Source organism: Aptenodytes patagonicus, chromosome 1 (genome assembly GCF_965638725.1).
Source record: "Aptenodytes patagonicus chromosome 1, bAptPat1.pri.cur, whole genome shotgun sequence".
NCBI lineage: Eukaryota > Metazoa > Chordata > Aves > Sphenisciformes > Spheniscidae > Aptenodytes > Aptenodytes patagonicus.
The window spans coordinates 67511343-67530716 of record NC_134949.1 but is presented as its reverse complement, the minus strand read 5'-3'; the positions used below and the strand labels follow the sequence as shown (position 1 = coordinate 67530716).

The following is a 19374-nucleotide window of genomic DNA, read 5'->3' as shown; positions in this document are numbered from 1 at the left end:
TTCATCATCTTTCAAACTTAAACCATTTTGTTTTACCCACAAAATTGTGCCTTGCTGTGTTGAAAATGCAAAAATTCAATATTAGTACATGGTACCTATGGAAACTTAAAATATGAGCAGCTGCATATTGCTCTTTATTGACAAATATCAATAAAACATTGTACGAGATCCAACAATACGTAGGCAAGTCTTGACAGATAAATATTTAACTCAGTGTTGGTACACAAGCTTAGGTAGGGTTCCTGCACTTACTAGGCTCAAAACAGGCAGGCAAAGTCAATGCAGTAATTTCTTTGACTTCATATTTGAATTTAAAACAACCTTATTTCCCTTCCCCACACCACCTCACTGAATTCTTCACCAACTTCTATTAAAAAAAAACCCAAAAAACCAAAAACCCCAAACCCTAAATTGCTTCATTGCTGGAACCAGAATGCGAAGGGTGCTGCCTGGTTTATTCTCTCTTCAGTCTGTTCACCACAGCAGCTATACACACACAGCAATGGGGAAGGTGTCGGACTGTCACATTTTCCCAACTGTGAAGTGTTGTGGCCGCTTGCTGCCATTCTTTGGGCCGGAGCTGGTGGCGTGGCCGCCGTCGCTGCCGCAGTAGTTCTGTGCCCCGATGGTAGGGGCTACTGCTGTATTTCCGGCTGGCTGTGATTCAGCAAAGTTGGTCTGGTTTTTCCTTCCTACTAGTGATTGTGGGCCTGGCCTACAGATTGCATTTTGATTTAGCAGTTGCTAGGGGCATAACTTGAAAAGCTGGAGAAGCTCCTTAGAGGCTCTGAGCTTTTCATACCCAGTGAAAAAGGCGAACTGGTAACAGTATTGGTCGTGTACGCAGTGCTTGTGACTGTGTGGAGGAACATACTCTTTAATGGATTACAACAGGTCCATATGTCTCTGAGTACTGTCATCATCCCATCTGTCTGTTACCAAACTGTTCTGCATACTTCCCTATATCTTCTTTTATATGTATGTACAGATGAAGCTCCTCGCTCGGTGTAGTTTTTAACAAAACAGAAAGCTGGCTGACATGGGGAAGAACTGCATTCAAGATGAATGTTCATACATTGAACTTTTTTGGACTCTTTGAAACTCTTGGGTACTGACCTACAGCCAGTAAACCAGGTTTAGTTTCACTAAGGTTTAGTTTAACTGTGAATCATTTGCAAATATTCTGTGCCTGGTGATGCTATGATTCAATAGAAATGGTTGTGCTGAGTAAATTGGCCGCGTGATATGGAAGGTAAGGTGATTTCTACCCTATCGGCTGTATATTTATATCTACTCAGACCTAGTCTTTTTTATGTTCAAGGTGAAAGAAATATGACCAGGTAGAGCATAGGTTTGTTTCCCACAGACTTCATTAAAAAAATCTCTTTCATAGATTAATCTGTGATTAATCATAAAATGGTTAAATTTAGCAGTAGCTTAGCATGTTAGTTTTCTATCCTTAGTTCAAAGTCTAGAATGAAAACAGAGCAATTTACCTGCATATTTCTTTCTTTGTGAGTGCCTAACTTGGAGCTGGAGATCAATGACAAAAATTTGGAATTGAGGATAAACTGCCTATGGAAGTGGATAAAGATGATTATTGCTGGTAAAAGACCCTTAACCTTTTAGTGTTCAGAATTCCTTTTGCTATAATTCCTGTGCTATCCTTTTCATATCTGGATTGTGGTCAGTTATGCTGAATAGTGAAACCTTTCTAAAACTCGGTTTTCCTTTCTGCTTCCATGGCCATAGATGCCCTTACAGAAAAACAAGTGTAAATGCAACCTTCTTCTTGTGTTCCCAGGCTTTAAGTAACTTAACTTCACAGTTACTTTCAGAGACTGCTCCCAAAGTCTTAGTGAATCTTGTTCTGATTCTGTCAGTGAATCTGCTGATGGCAAAATAAATTTGTCTCAGCAACTTTCTCCCCTGTCCCTCCTTCTTACGGCTGAGTAGCATAACAAGGAATGATGTACAAGTTAATGGCTCTATTTTTTTGGACATAAGAAGCAGATGTACTTGTCCAGTGTGCTTCCATCTAAATAAGAAGAAATCCCTAGGACTGTTTTGCCAGATTGTAGGCCAAAACACTGGATCCTGTACTATGTGATGTTCAAAAGTAGTAAAAACATCTGACCCATGGTTTTGAATTAAGTGTGCCGCTACACTGAAGCCACTTAAAAATCATGCTTCATCTATCCCAAGTATATCTCGTTGCCTGCTTCAAATCATTGACCTGACTAGGAAAGTTAGTCCTGGTTTTACTAAATTATCATGCTGAGTGGTTGGCAGTAGCCCTCAGAACAGTGAACGTAATTCTCAAGATGACATGGAGCAATCCAAGATTGATGGCATCATGGGCTGACCATTTCATAAGACTGAAATCTTCTATTTGTCTGCAGTTGGAGATTGTCTGGCTGCTGTTAGATTTCTGGGATTTTAAGTGAGAACTGTGGGGTATTTTTCAAGTGAAGTGGAAACCCAGTATTTTTTGGTGTCATTAAAAGTCTTGATATTCCAAACAGAAAATTTTTCATTGTTTAATTTTTTTAAGAAACAAAAAGCCCTATTGCAGATACCTAAGATATTGATCAGATACTGGGTCTGTGTTGCTAATATAATGCTAAATTTTGATTTTATAGCAGCTCTGTATAGCAGGTAATATGGTTTTGAAAGGATTGAGACTCTTTACAACTTATTTCTTCAAAACCAGCACGGTTTCCTTTGTAATCTTCTCATTTGTATATGTATTTTTCATCTCAGGAGCAAATCGCCAGTCTTCAAAGGTTTTGCAAATATTTTGTTTGATAAAATATTTTTGACCTATTTATCGTAGTCTGTGTGATGGGTATAGGTTTACATCCAGAATTGTCTTCTAAGCAAAAGAAACCTTAAAGGATCAGTAGCCCTCCCTCTCCTTTCAAAAAACAGGAGACAGCTACTATGTTTTATTGGATTGATATCTCTATCTTATTGAACAAAGAAGTATTAAAGCTTCATGTTGCTGTATAAACCACTCGAAAAGAGTACAGTGCACAAGATTAAAGGTGATGTTTTTATATATATATATATTTAAGGTGTTTTCACACCACAGACTATTAAGTTAGAGAAACCAGAGCTACTTAGCTGGTTATCACTTTTGGACTGCTCTGCTGATACTGAGACTGCTTTGACAACATTGTGGTGAAGAGACATCCTTCAAAAACATTGACCTTGTATACAATGAATACAAGATGTTTCAGCTGCAGGGCTATTCCAAAACTGATATGATCTCATTACTATAATCTGTAATACTTGTGGAACTCAGAAGACATTGCTGGAAGCTGTGGTGTCTTTTGTGTCCTGGATCTCCTGTGAAAATGATTTCTTCCTTCAGCCAAATAACTAAGAATAAGATGAAGTATATTTACCCAATCTCATATGTATTTTCAGTGTGGATGCCTTGTTTTAAAGGTAAACTGGCAAGGATCAGGTGTCTTTTTCAGACACCTAGTGGCCCTCAGGTGTGGGTGACAAAAAACTCACTTGGTGTCACTTCAGGCTTTCCTATAGAAAAAACAGGCAATGCTCAGCAGGCAGCAAATTGCTATGTAAGGAATGGTGAAGTGGAGTCTAACAATATATCCTTCTGGTAGCTACAGAAGTGTGCTTTCCATTCATCCAGACAGACTTTTAATGTTCACTTAAGTATCTGCTTTCTGGAGCATGTGTTACACGTGCAGAGTGCAACAGTAAGAATGAAGGGGAGGTGTTTTGAGCTGGTGTTGGTTCTTGGCATCTTCCTGTGCATCCCTAGATAGGAGCAAATTGGTATGAGAGGATATATCAGAAGGTAGGTGTAAAGCTCCCACTTTGAAAAAACAGCATATTCATAAAGTAACTGAAAGTGCAATATTCTGGTGAACAAAAGCTCTCCCTCATTTTGGCCTTGAAAGTCACAAAAGGAAGTGAAAGACAGCGAGCCCTTCAGTGTGTAGGTTGTGCGGCCACCTCGGGTGTCAGCATTGAGGATGTGAGCAGGAAGTCAGTGTGGTGTAGAAAGAAACATCTTTTGACCTAAGGAGAAGAATTGAATCCATAAACTCTTAACAAATGCTCTTATATGTCTTCACTGGTAGGTAAATAAGCTACTGTGATTAGACAAAACTGCTTCAGAATAGTAAGGGTATTGGTGTCATCATTTTCCATAGAACTTTTTTTCTTAAGGCAGATATTTAATGTAGTGGATATTTAAGGGGAAAAGTAGTTGGGGATTTGTTTACCTAGGAATGTTAAGGGGGGGGGAGAAATTAAACTGTATTCTATTCTGCCGACAATGTTATTCAGAATTAAAATAGCCTTTTTAAATTCCCACAATGTTATTCAGAATTAAAATAGCCTTTTAAAATTCCCACCTGTAGGATTGATTTTCTGTTTCTAAATCATGCATAGGGAAAGCAAAAGTATTGCTCAGTGCGGTTAATCAGAGAGTTGTGAGAACAAGGTTGAAAGTGTTCTGTTCTACAGCCAGGATTTTCTGTACAAATGTAACAGCTAAATAGCCTGTTTTTCTGAGGCACTGAGTTGGAGCTCTTCTGAATACCAGTTCACTAATTTACAAGTCTAAATACTGGATTTGTATTTTCTAACTTTAGGCATGCAAACCAACAGGTTCAGGTATGTAATTTGAAAGATTAGGGTCAGTAAGTATATTCCTAGGTATTGTGGCTATTTTTGAAATCCAACAAAAGTAGGTTGGAGGGGGCTCTGAGCAACCTGATCTAGTTGAAGATGTCCCTGCTCATTGCAGGGGGGGTTGGACTAGATGACCTTTAGAGGTCCCTTCCAACCCAAACTATTCTATGATTCTATAAAAAGTACATATCATCTATAAAAAAAAAAAAGTTTGCCTGCCCCTTTTCAGAGTGTTGTCAGTAAGAGCAAAATCTAACCTGGGCAAATGGCATCTGCAGACAGCTGAGGTTTGTGCTGCAGTGAAAATGTGAGTCTAGAATGCAGTAATTAGGGTAGTCAATACTTGTTAACGAAGGCAGTGCTTGTGATCTGCCTTTGAAGGGGGAGCAAAGCAACGCTGCCCTTCCTGCGGGGCCTTATTGACCTGCCATAATTGGCATGCTTTCTTTAAGAATAAATAACCTGTTTTCCAAAAGTGCTGGAAATAGTTCAAGAAAAATGGAAGACACTTAGAACTGCAAGGGGTCTGTCTGGGTACATTATGTGTGTGCGCAATTACAAGTTGTATTGGTGGGATTTACAAGCTCCAATAGCTGCCTTTTAAGAACAATTTTCACGCATATTTTTAATGTAGCTTTGATTTTTGTTAAATAGTTCAGTCTAACAGGGGTTTCTCATAACTTGAAGGAGGGGCACTTAGTCTGTGAACTGCTTGCTGCTGCTGTGGAAGGATAAATGACACATGAGGTGTTTGGCAGACAAGCATTAGAAATTCTTCTTTGAGTGATTTAAAAACCTCTCTGAGAAAGACTGCTGCCGTGTAATTCCATTAACTGTATGGGATGCCTGTGCAGTAGCCAGGCATGTTACTGCCCTTGAATTTGCATTTTGTCCACTCCTTTATTTGTGCTGTTCCCATGAACTGTTATTCCGCTTTTTTCCTGGGATGCCAACTTCTAGGAGGTGATCAGAATAGTTGGCCTGTGGCAGTAACCTCTTCTTTATTGTAGCTGTCAGAGCGAGTTTGCCAGGATCAAAGATGGAGAAAGGGTTTTTATTAGAAAATGAGACTTTGCATGGTGTTTCTTTTAAGGCTATTCTAAATCTGGCTTAAGATGAAGAACATGTCACTGAGGTCTCTGTTATGCTATTTAGTTCCGCAATTAGAGAAGAAAGTACCAAAGATGGAGAGCTGCTCATTTTCCCATGAAAGAGGAAAACTACTACTTTTTTCCTTTTGGAGCAAGGTAAATGAAAGAGAAAATTTTTGGGAATTCCTCTATGAAACATCAGTAAATAATTTTAACCAGCTTTATTCAAGGTAGGTACGCTGCCATGAGCAAGAAAAACTAGTACAAAAAAAGAATTCTGCTTCTTCAATTTATCACGCTTGTTATGCCTATTAGCATGATTTGGCAGTGATCAAGGCTGTTCACAGAAAGTCTTATGGCAGCCTATAAATGTGCCAGGTAAGGTCACAATATAGCACAGATATATACTCCCAGGGCGGCTCCACATAAAGCAAAATGTCTATTCCTTCTGCTGTCTCCTGGGCTCCCAGTATTCATGATTCCGGAATCTATCACTTGCAAGCCTATGCTGACTTATATGGATTCACTTCTTTTCTTTTTTAAAAAGCTTCAGGTATTGAAAATACTTTATTTCTCAATTAATACTGAGAACAATGACCACTTAAAATCTTAGTAGTGTTTTAAAGGAAAAGGCTTTTTGGAAGTGACTTCTGTCAGGACTGCTCTAACTTAACAGTTGCAAGATGTTGCTGTGACAGACCACTGGTGGGCATTAGATTGCCAGCCTAATCCGACAGACACTCAAAACTTCTTTGCTGTGGTGTTTACAAGATGCCCACGTAAACTTTAGTGGGGTTGATCTGCTGGTATGTTGAAACCAGTTCTAGACCTGTATTTATCAATGGCTTTCTTTGTAGATGGTTTATGTTCTGATGTTTACAGTCCTTTATGTTTTCTGCACTAAACTTAGTGTTGGTGGGATCTTGATATTAATGTGGAGGCTACTCCAAATACTGCTTCTGTGCTCATAGATAGAGGGTTATGAATTCAGCCAGGCAGGGGCCATAGGAGAGATAGTGTCTTTTACACTGGTATGACTGGAGAGAGAAAAAAAGGTAGGAAGTCAAGCTTTTGAGTACACTGAACTTCACCAAAATTGAATGTTGCAGTTCAGGCTTATTTTTTGCTCTTGCTCTCTCTGGTGAATCTGCTCGCAGTACTTAACTTGAAGTGCAGCTGGGGCTTTGTTTAGGAAAGTGTAACCTCAAAGCACAAGTCTTGTATGACTAAAGAATGAGCTATATTGGGTCTGTCTGTTTGTACTGTATGACAGATGAAAGGCCTTATTTAGATTTAGATGCTTCCTCTCTGCTGCCTTGATGGAACCATGAAGTCCTCCTTCGACAGGGCTGTGTGCACTTTGAAATAAGGAGGGAAGAAAATGATGCTTTAAACAAGGCATTTGTGTTCTTATAGGAGTTCTGGGAACACAGCAGAAAGAACTGATGTTCTGAGTATGAAATACCATTTTCAAGGGAAAATGTTTGCTTAGAAGAAAGTATATTAAAATTATATTGCTAATTTCAATTCTGTAAATTTTACAGAAGCCAGGCATAGGGGGAGGAGAGGGAGTTCAGTTTTGTTTTTGTAAATCCAAAGAACAAAGCATAGTTGACTGATACACTTATTGTTTCTATGTGAAGTGTTGTCTGTCACCCGTAAGAAAACCCTTCCCATCTTCCTAAGCTGCTTCTTGTGTGTCTAAAGTAACTGGGACAAACCAAGCCACCTACATTCAGAAAATTGTAAAAATTTCCACTTGTGCCAATCCTATACTCACTTTTTTGTAAACTTTATCAAATGGGGACTTCAAAATTCTTAGTAATGAGCACCTGTTACCTCTGTATTAACTTTGAGAGAGAATCCAGAGATACTAAGTTTCAGCATTAGTCAGGTATATGACCCCAGGGCCTGCAGTGGTCTCAGGTAAAACTGTAAACACCACAGTTATTAACTGAAGTTTGCAGCCGTAATGTGCTTTAAGAAGGAAAAAGGGAGGGAAAGGAAAAATGGAAGTTCTTTCCAAATGCGGAGTGCAGGTTTTAAGCAGGTTGTAAATTAAGGGTCCTGCGTTGTATTGGGGGTGGTGCTACCTGCAATCTGCTCAGCAAGGCCTTCGCAAGAGGCTTAGGCATTGCTTTTGCCACCCTTTCTTCCATGGGCTGCAGGCTGTGGAGGAAGAAGTGCGGGGGTTGTAGTGCGAGCAGGACGTAATGTGTGTGTGTTCATGTGCTTGTATGTGTAGGAGACTGCTGATACTCATACAGACACGCAGCAAGGGAAACGAGCATATTCAGGTAGAGTGAATTGGAAGAACAGGTAAAAGAACAGAAAAGGTTACGTGTGAGGAGATGAGCTAAATGGAGTAGGTGAGAAGGTGGACAGTCTATCAGTTGTCCTTTCTGTATAGAATGAATTTTCTCCTTTGAAGTTTAGTTTGGAAGCGAACATATGTATGTTCTGCTTTGACTGAATTCAGCAGCTAAACATGCTTGCATGCTATTTATTACCAGAACCCAAATGAATCATGTGGAGCTCTAACATTCTCATCTTTCTAGCTAATTTACACACAATGGGAAATATGCCAAGTCTCTTTGGTTTTTAGACTTACAGCTCAATACCTTTCAGTTTCCGTACTCGGCCTGAGCTGCCACTGAGCCCTTCCCCAGGCATTGTTGAAGGCGTGAAAGCAGCCTGCCTGTTCCTTCTGTGCAGCTGATGGCCCTCCAATCGTACCGGTGGCATCCTTTCCAGAAAGGTCAGTCTACTAAGGTCGTTCTGTCATGAGCTCTCTTCTTTTTTTCCTCCTTTCTTCTTTCTTTTTTTAATTCTTTCCTTCTGACTTCTTTAATGATCTGGTTCAGGGCTTGCCAGACATTGCTTTGTACAAGGCACTGGCTGGCTTAAAAGTTACTGTTCTCTCCTGGCCTCCTGGGACTATTGGAAGTCCTTTTATCTGAGTTGTCTGCCATAGTTCATGAAGTCCTAGCCCTGTACTCTTTAGCCTACTGCCATGTTATGTGATCTTCCTGTGAATTTTTGTCCTTGGCTTTAGGATCCTGACATTGCCTAGAAATAGCTCATGGTCGTTTTTTTGCATCAGACTGCACTGCAACCATGAGACTGTGGAGCATAAAGACTGTGGTACACAGCACTGTAACTGTAATGCAAATCAGTTCTGATTAAATACAGTCTTTATGTAGTGGAGGTTCCCAGTGATCACCTAGGTATCTCAGAGAACAGCTTGTTTCTTTGCGAAACGCAACTTGTGTCTGGTTTTTAAAAATAAATAAAAATAATAAAAAGAAGAAAAAGTAAACGTTCCTCAGTAATACTTTATCTCTCTGTAATAGTCAAAATGAAACTGGTGAGCCAATGTCAGTGTGTGCAATTAGGTTTATTTTTAAAACTTCCTTCTTTGTCTTGAATGTATTCCAGATACGTATTCTTATCGTCATACCTCCAGGAGATACAGCAAGTGTCTGATAGATAACTCTAAACTTGATAAACTTTCTTTGAACTTTTACTCATCTTGACACTTTAACTTTTAAATATCATTGTTGTATTGTGTGTGTACCAGAGGAAAGGATTGGCTAAGAAACACATCTTCTGTTAAGAAGGCATTTTTTAACTGACTTGTACAGTGTGAATGGTTTTTGTTTTGTTTTGTTTGTTTGTGTTTTAATTTTTTTTAAATGTAGTCAAGCCACTCTGTACTTATGACAAATCTCTTTGGTGTCCTGTTATGTCTTTAGTTTTTCTCTCTCCTTCTGTGTCCCTAGATATGATTCTTGAGGCTCAAGTAGGATTTTGAGGTTCCTGTTTCATGGGCCAGTTTGTTCCTTAAATAGAAAAGTAAATGGCTGGCTGGCTGCTTTTTCAGCAGGAAGTGTATACTGCCCTAGAGATTTGTCTGACCGTCGCTGAAAGTAACAGCCATGCTGATCGCTCTGAAACAGCAGTGGAATACAATAACAATGATTGAATTGCTTCTGTTGTGATAATGGTGGAGGGGAATGCTATAAAATAATGTACTGTCGAGTAGCAGTAGAATTCTGCCCCTTTTTTAGTATAATGTTTGTGGTTTCCAGCGGCTTCTACTTTTTGTCATGCTTGTTACATAGATATTTAAGCTTTTATAACAATACCTGATGATAGTCATCTAGTCTCTGGCAAATAATCACCTTCAGTGCGGAGTAGTTTCCCACACACGTTGGGTACTGGTCACCCTTGTAACTATAGAGGAACAAAATTACATCTGCCTGTTCCCTCAAAACTGGTAAATTTTAAATCATTCAGTTGCTTCTGATTCAAGAGAATGTGTAGCAGAATTTCTGGCTAAAAGTTTATAGACTGGAAGAAATGTTTTCTGGTTGTCTTGAGTGGTTAAAATAAGTGTCAGCTGGTTCTGGGGATGTTAAAGGACATGACACTGTGCTTGTGGATCTGGGTTTCTTCCTGCACCTGTCTTTGATATGCTTTTTCCAGCTGATGCTGTACGTGATGTATTTGAAACCTAAGTGCAGATGTTATATAATGAATCACTTCTTTTGTTGGTTTGGGCACCTTTACATCACTTCTTCCTTCATTATCTCTTTGAGGGGGTTCCTATAAAGCTCTCAGAAATATCACAGAGGTGATTTGTTCGTAATTCATGTCCCTTTTGATATCAATGCTATGCCATACTGACAGCTTTTTCTGTTTTAAAGAAAAAAAAAAAAATCTGAAAAAAGTCACACTTTATAGTTTAGTTGCAAGCACACTGCTATGTGGGGAAAACCTTGATACTTTTTCTTGGGTGTTTTTTTTACTAGGTTTAGCCTTTTTAAGTCCTAAAATAATTGGAAGTATTCTCATCACCAATGCTTGTCTAAAAATCTCAAGAGATAGCATTGCTGAGAGCCCTGTACATGAATAATCTTAAAATACTGAGAGAAATCTTATATCTGCTGTCTTCCCAGAAGCACCATGCATCACCCAGTAAAAATAGATTTGTGATTATATAGTAGTAGCAACATTCTCAGTCTAGAAGTTGTTCCCTTTGGAGTGGGATGTGCGGAACTGAATTCAGATGGGCACATGGGAGACTGGCAGCTCTGTGGGTAGGGATGTGAGCAGGAAAAAAGCAACATTAGTTGCATTTTTGGAATAGCTGTTTTGATGCTGAACCTGGGAAATAGCGAGATGACTTTAAACAAAATCCCTGGTATCCTGGAAATTCGCTCTCGTCTCCATGGAATTTTTCCTTACAAGGTCAGAACTTAAACTCCCTAGTGGCATTTTTTTGAATATACTTTTAGAACAGCTAACTCTTTAAACTTGGTGGAGACAGGCAGCTGCAGCCCTAAAATGATCCTTGGCAGTTGACTACTGCTGTCCCCAGCTGGCAAGTTTTCCTGTTGTTTTCCTCTTCCCTTTTGTGTCAGGCAGTTGATGATATTTGTTTGTCCTGTAATGGGAAAGCAGTTTCCTCCATTCCATATTAGAACAAAGTCTGATTTTTATTTTGATTCCTGGGTCACTTTTTTTCCCCCTCCCCCTCATGTAGCTGCTTAAAAACACCATGGGTGCCATCCAGAACTGCATGTTTGTTTTTCTTGCTTTATAAATATCTGCACAGCTTCAAGTAATTAATGATTGTTTCCTCCTTGTACGTTCGCAGTCAGTGGGATTGTTAATGCTATGGTTACCCACACAGAAGTCTGCACGGAGAGTTAAGGAATATGTTGAGGACAAAAAATTAATTGTAGAACCAAAGAATTTGAACTTAGATTTCTTAAAGTAATTCAGTAGCTTACCATCAGACTTGTTCTCTTTTGTCATGGAGTTTTTGACATTTTAAATTCTCCATGTAGGATAAAATATAGTAGTTCCTTCATTGATTCCTGTTTGGATTAGAGTGTTTCCCAGTTTTTTTCATGGATAGCTTTCTGTTTTCTTGGTTCTAAGCATCTCTAAGACAAATGGAGATTTTTGTAAACTGTTTGTGCACTTGAATGTGAGGAGGACACAGTGGTGTGGTGAGCTTTCTTCCTTGGAAAAGATTAATGTGTCCTGTGCTCCATTCTATTTTTTAATGGAGCTCATTTATCTCGGAGAAGGTGAAGCCACCTTTCTGAATTGAAGGGTTTATTAAACTAACTTTCACATGTTTTCTATGGTATGGTCTTGATAATCTGATCTCTTGTCTAAGCTTAATCTCTCTATTGCCCCAGAGTACTCCTCTAAGTTATTCCTCGCTACCCTAAATAAACTATTTAAAAATTAAGTTTGATATCAGTAAAAATTTCAGATGAGTGAAAAAGCAGTCCAAATCAGTTTTATTCTGAGATATCAACTCTATTGTTTTATGGGATATTTTAGCAGCTGTGAGTATTGTTAGTTTCCAAATTGATGCCACGTGGTATTCTAAGGAATTTGCTTATGACTTTAGCTAAGGTCCAAGGTGGTGGTGGACTTCGTGCATGGAAATTGTCTGCAAACTTAATATCAATTTATCATTATTCACAGAAAATGTTACTATTCATGCTTTCCTGCTTCTTCCTAATACCACCCCCACCCCCCAAATAAAAGCTAAAGAACCCAAACCTAACATATTAATCTGTTATTTAGTATGTCCATTTATTTTTATTCAAATAGTTGTGCCATGCCTTCATACACCAAAAATGTAAATATCCTTTCCCTTCTATGAAGTTACTGAACTCTAAAACTCTTCAAAGGACTTTTTGGGAAAGAAACCCACCACAACAGTTTTGCAAGTTGGTTCTTGGCTCTTTCTCGTTTATGTTTTCTGTCATGTACACAAGCAGTTCAGGGCAGGGAAAACTGAAAACACTTGAAACCCAGTGGATGAAGAAAGATAATGACTAACAGTTACTGATGACGTTCTTGTGGTACTTTAAATTATACTCAGAGTAAAGCAATTCGTACAGTGTTAAATTGTGGTATTTGAGCTTGGAGGAGGAGCCACCTTATCCCGCTGTACTTAATATTTTTGGAATATTGCCCTTTGGGTAGGGACAAGATGGTCAGACAATGATTCTGGGGATGGCTCCGGCTCCCAAAGCAATTTTAGTAGTCCTCTGGAGGACGCTGGTCAATTGATAGGCCAGCCAAATTACAGTTATTGCCTGGAAGACAGGGAAAGGAGAGGAATTCCTTTTTCCTGGGTTAATACTGGGGTTGATACTGTTCCATATTGTCGTTAACTACCTGGACAATGGAAAGAAGGGCATCTTCAGCACGTTTGTAGATGATACTAAATAGGGCGGGAGCAGTTGATATGTGTAGGGTAGCGATGCTTTTTAGGACTTTGTCAGGCTGGAAAAATGGATTGAGAGAAACCTCATGCAGTTCATCATGGGCAAACGAAAGTTTTAGTATCTGGGCTGCAAAATCTCTGTGCAATAGTACAGGTTGGTGGTTGGAGAGCGGTGCTGCAGAAAAGGACACGGGGAGCTGATGAAGAGGAATGTGAGTCAGCAGTGTGCCCTTGTGGTGAAATGGAATCGACTGCAGCAGGTCAAGGAAAGCGAGTCTTTCAGTGTCAGCTCTGCACCTGTCAAACCACATCTGGAGTATTGTGTCCAGTTCTGGGCTCCCTGGAGCCCAGTTGATGACCTGGAGCAAGTCCAGTTGACTAAGGTGATCAGGGGCTGATGCATATGATGTAAGAGTCCAACAGAACAGGGTTTGTCCGGAAGAGACATCTACGGAGTAACTTAGTACTATTTTCTGTCATCTAATGGGGGCGTATGGAGATGACAGAGACAGACTTCTCAGAGAACACAATGTTAGCACAAGAGGCAACAGATGCAACTGCAACAAAGGAAATTCCAAATACACATCAGGGGAAGAAAAATTTGGCATCAGGGTGGTCAAACACTGGAAGAGGTGCCCAGAGGGCCTGTGGGATTTCCATCCTTAGAGGCACTCAGAGCTCAACTGCCAAGGCCTTGAGCAACTTGATCTAAGCTGGCCCTACTCTGAGCAGAGCATTGGACCAAGTGACCTTAAAGGCTCTTTCAAAGCTAGGTTACTGTATGAACTGAGTAGTGGAGAGAGTGGCTTGAACCAGATGGGGTCTGACAACATATGTTGGATCGGCTGTTGTGATCTGCAGATATTCTTGTAAGGGTGTGGATGCCTGAATGCTTATCTGGAAATATAAATGGCCCAAGGCATACAGAAGTTTTCCTTCTCTTTTCCTTTTTCTTACTTCATTCAATAATATGCACTAGCACTTCAGGCAGTGACTGTCTTACAGCAGTAAGACAATAAGAATGTGTATTATGGGAGGGGCCACACTGAAGAAGCCCTCACTGAGATAGTCTTTGTCATTGGCTGCTGTTTTATCTAAGACAGGTGAAGTAGTTGTGTTTGCCTCCTACAGAAGAAGAAGCAGCACAAACTTCTGTGTCTTGGATAGCAGAAGAAACCATGCAGAGTGTTGCAGTTGTAATTCGTGCGCCCTCTAGTCCAGCACCTTAGCTGCAAGAACTTTTCTCCTGTGGATGATTTTTATTCCCCCTCCTCCACTTTCCACATCTTCATTTTGTAAGGAGGTTATTCAGTTATGTACTCACGGAATATATCACGTAATACATAATATTATATCTTGAAACATCTTCCTTGGTCTTTTAGTTACTATGATAGATAGTAGATATATAGTCCTGAAGGAACTATAGACTTAATATAAAATCTTGAACAGTCATTTTTCATTTTTCCTTCTGGGTGTCCAGGTACATAATAAAATGACAGATAAGATGATAGTGCACTCTAGGATCCAAATCTTGCAAAAGGGGATTCCTCAAATGGGAGCAATAAATGCAAGCCTGTTATAGCTGGGTATTTAGTGGCTTGATTTTTTTTTTTAATTGATTGCCCAACTTCAGGCATCTGCTTTGAAAGTCTTTTATGAGAATATCATCATACAGGCAAATAGTTTCAGTTCTGGGAGAGGTAAAAAGTCGTCATTTCCATCCCCTCCACCTCCCCCATCTCCAGTCAGTCATGGTGGTTGATAGAAAGGCTCAACAATCTATTCTGACAAATGCCTAGGACATATTGCAACACCATAAATATGTTTGAGTTGTGTACAGAAAAGATCAAATAAATCCTTGGAAAAGGCAAAGCTGACGTGTTTTGTTTTGGGTTTTTTTTTTGTGGTTTGTAAAGGCTTTTTTTATTTTTTTAAAGGTGTGAGTGTAGAACATGGAGCTCTTCTGGCTGTAGTATGTCTTTCCATGTGCGGCTGATTTCAAAGTCATGATGAGGATGTCCTAAACCATAAAAAGATTAGGAAGCAGCTAAAGAATAAGTAGCAATGTTTGCACTCTAAAACAGTGAGTCAGAGTCATGGGTATGTGTGGCCACGGACTTGGCAAAATGCAGGGCAGCTGTTCAGAATCTGCGGTAAAGGGAGAAGGGACCCAAATGAAACTGGGTATTTTTTTTATTATTATTTTTTTTTCATGGCATTGATCACCTAAACGCTTCTGTATTTAAAAACAAATTTAAAAAAAATTTCCAGTGTGTATTTGCTGAATAGTAGTGTAGATAGCACGAAGGTTTTGGCATGAAGTAAATTTAAAGAGCTTTTGTGCTTGTTCAGCTCTGTGAGCTATTTCCAGTTTACTTGGCTCTGGCTGCATGAAAGTCTTGTGCGCTGTCACAGCTGATCAATATAATTTACCATTTTAATTCAAAGGCACATGTACAGAACATACAAGTGTAAGGACAATCAGATGTTGGCATCCTAATGTGATTTGAACATGTTTAATAATAACTGTGCAGGGCCTGGCTTGTTTACAGGCTTTAAAACAAACAACCCCCCCACCCCCCTACCCCTCATCTTCTCTGAAATGGAAACAAACTTCTGTGCTTATGTGCATGTTGGCATTCTCTAGCAGCTCCTCTTTTTCTTTAGTTTTCTTGGTTGCAAACCTGTGAGCCAAATGATGGACTGAATGAGCTTCAGTTTTTGTTATAAAAATGTTCTGTTTGAAGGAGTTTGCTTTTTTTTCTTACTGGCTATTCTACTGAAATTGGATATTGAGTAGGTGAGTCTAAAATTCTGCAAAGCCACTGTTTCCAGAATACCTGAGGCTTTGTCCCTTAGTGGTGATGTAGTGTATGAGCAACAAAATCTAAAAAGGGAATACTCATTCATCTTGGTTGTTTATTCAAAAAAAAAAAAACCAAAACCCCAACTAACTGAATATGATCAAACATGGCTATTGTCTTGTTAGTCCCCTGGAAATGGGATAGACTGTGGTGTGAACATGGAAAAATTCCTCTAAACACGTAACATTTTTGCTTATTTTGGGTTAGAGGTTGGTAGTCTTCCTAAAATATGGGTCCTTGGCAGACTTTAGTTTCAGTATTCAGTGAAGATACATGCTGTCAAAGGGGGAAGGGAAAATAGCAAGAATGTTTGCCATCATTTACTGTACTTATGTAGGCTTCCTGTGTATCCTGAGAGAACTTCTCAGATATTTCTGCTCCCAAATCTAAACAACATAATCTCTCAAATCTCCAGAGAGATCGCTGAGGAAGACAGTAAGGCTTCTTGTGGTTTACAGTGTCCTCATAGTCTAAATAACTGTGACTAGAATCTCCTTCAGCTATTTCTTCAGTGTTTCCTGAGCTCCTGGTGAAAACAAAATGGTTGAATTTTCCTTTCTAAAATAAAATATTGAGCAGTCTCTCCTTCCAGTCAATAAGCAACATAACTGTTTTTAGCTGCCAGCTGCTGCTTTTGAGGGAGGTGATAAACATGCAGGATGTATATTGTGTTCAGAGGAACACACTCATGGTCAGTTTGGCAGTCTTCCACTGCTTCTCTGTTGTGTTGAGTCAGCTGAAGTATTTATATCCATTTTTAGCATCACTTTTGGTAAATCACGAATGTAGATGCCTTTTGTTTGACAACTGAGTGTCTTAAATTTGGATGTGCTAAATCTTCTCTGAATTGAGGAATGGATGTATTTTGGAGATTATTTGTTTTGGATCATGTAGGACTGAATTAAAAATCTATTCCAGGGTGCTCTGTCTCAGTTCAGTAGCTTCCAGGTATGAATGTCACATTAAAGTCTCTACTTGTTATGAGATAGAGTGACTGATTAATAGCTAAATCTGAAACCTGTTAGACTAGAAATTTTGCTATATTGTGTCCCATCATAGTATGGGATTGCCTTAAAATTAGATTACAATTTACTGAAGCAATAGAAATGGACTATTTGAAGAGATAAAAAAAATCACTGTCTTGCAGTACAGCCTTAATTATTTGTTACAAAAGGCTTAATATAAGTTTAAATAAAATAATAGAAGTTTAAATAAATGGCAGTGTAATATATGATATAATGCTACTGTATTCTAGGTAATTGTGGTCCAGATGAGTAAGTGCTCTTTGTAGACTGCCAGATGCAGGTGTTTTCCTGTTGATGACAGCGATCAGTCCTAATGGTTACAGTGCTGAAATCCAAATGTAACTCTACAAAATGAAAAGCGGCATTTTTGTAGTGGTTTCATTCATTTCTGTTCAGATATCGCTTCTTTCTATAACCTGAAATTGCAGGAAGAAAGAGTGTAAAAATTCACTGTCTCTGCTGTTATAGTAGCAGCAGGTTGGTAGAAGTAACATGACCAAAAAGATCGTTGTAATTCATACAAAGGTTTCAAATACTAGCTTCAGGGCTTGAAGGAAAGGATGAGGAGGGTTTCTGGGTGAGAGAGTGGACGGTGTTAGAGATGATGATGTTTAAACTCCATTTTCTCTGGGAATGTTGAGGATCTTAGCCTAGCTAGTAGTTAGGAGAAAATGAGAAAACAGTTGACTTATGCTAGTAGCATCAGATGGCTTTCTAGTGAAGAACGATTAAAAAACAATTCACAAATTCATTAGCTGAACTGTCTGGCTGCACTGTATTTTTCTTTCCCTTCTATTAGGCTGAGGTGCATACATTTGATGATGTAGTCTTCTCACAGCCATCTTCCCAAGATGGACTAGGCATACCAACTATGCTTCAGGGCTGAGCACTGGACTATGTAGTCTCCTAATATTTCTTCCATTCACGTATTTCTAGAACTGTCTTATTGATCATTAAATGACAACTTTCTGAAATCTAAATTTTCACACTTCATGAAACAATAGTGCAGTAGACACATGCTCCAGTTTTTGTTTTAGCTCATAGTGCCTCCTGTTTTAAAAAAGTCAATTTGAGGAGGGGGTAGTCTAGTGGACTCTTCCTAGTCCAGCTGTTAGTGAAAGGCACTGTTTTGCAGGGACCCTGAGCGTGTATGGGGCAATTCATCTTGACTTTGCAAGCATTTATCCATTTGTTTTTCTGCTTTGCATTACGGTTGTATCTTACTGTTACGAAAGTCAAGAAAGTCCTCAGTAGTTTCTCAAAATAAAAGAACACCAAAAAAACCCAAACCCCCAAAACCCCCAAAATGTAAAAGATTTCATCTTTTTATTTGCTTAATTGTCACTTTTTTTATGATTTCAAACTTTTCCCAATATGAGGGCTGTGAAACTCTCTCGTGTGGCACCTCAGATTTGCTATAACTATTCTTCTGTTGCCACGAGTTGGGACTTCTAATATATTGAGAGGTAATGATGCTACCTGGTTTTTCAAGTGATCCTTTTCTACAGGTGATGCCTATAAGTTGTGCATTACAATTTCAAAGGAAGAAGACTGTGTGAAAGAGGCGGTTAGTTACACACAGTGGTTTGTATGACATAGCTTACACCTCATGTCTTCGGAAGTCTGTTGAAATAGGCTTTTCTTTCTGTACGTAAAATGAGCAGTGGAGTATTTAATAGACTTCTAAAGAAGCTGATGGACTGGGTAGTGTGACAGGTGAGTATCTGGCTGTCTAGAAAACTTTCTAAAGAAAGCTGCTGGCATCATCTCTGCCTGATGCTATGGGATTTTGTCGTAAGGGTTCATTATTGTGGCGTGCTGGAAAATGTCAAGTCTTTTATTCTGCTTGAAAATTCGCTAGTACCGCTTCAGTAATGTAATAGTCAACACAGCAAAGAGTCAGAAGGTTTTGGCAGTCACTGCTTACGTGTTTCTGTGCTGAATTTTGCATGGCTCAAACATGTAGCGGTAGAAGGCTTGGAAGCCTTCTGCTGAAGTTGGGTATAAAGACCATAAAGATGAGAAGCAAAAATGGAAGAGCACAAATGCAAATTATAAGATTGTCATGTTTACAAGTTTCCTAGTACTGGCAGATAATCAGTAACTCACTACTAGACAGTTTAATATTATGAAAAGAGCAGTGAGATTACAAGTGGAAGCAACTTGCGCAAATCCTTTCTCTGAATTTATTCGTGTGTTTCTAGTTGTGCACAAACTAGAACAGGGAACCGTTCTACATTGAGTGACAGCCATTCTGCATTGCCAGAGCTGCCCATTATTTTCTTAAGAAATGAGGGTTCTTAAAAAGCTCTTAAATATGTAACTAGAATATAGCTTATATAATGTGGAATAGAACATAGCTGTAGAGTTCTCCTTGTTGATGGCACTGAGTCAAGTGAATCTTGACCTGTAAGGATTTTATTTCTTTTTAAAGAAACATTTTCTTTGACTTAAGTGCC

General features: G+C 39.1%; 1 protein-coding gene across 3 annotated transcripts in view; it reads left to right on the top strand.

Moving 5' to 3' along the window:
- The window catches only part of FGD4 (FYVE, RhoGEF and PH domain containing 4), a 112241-nt gene that overhangs the window by 14299 nt on the left and 78568 nt on the right, over positions 1–19374 (top strand). The window contains exon 1 of one of the 3 annotated variants that reach the window (XM_076340537.1): positions 8508–8523. The exons of the other annotated variants lie outside the window; for them this stretch is intronic. The gene's annotated coding sequence lies outside the window, so the exon portion shown is untranslated. Of the gene's footprint in view, positions 1–8507; positions 8524–19374 lie in introns of those variants that run through there. 3 annotated transcript variants of the gene reach the window in all.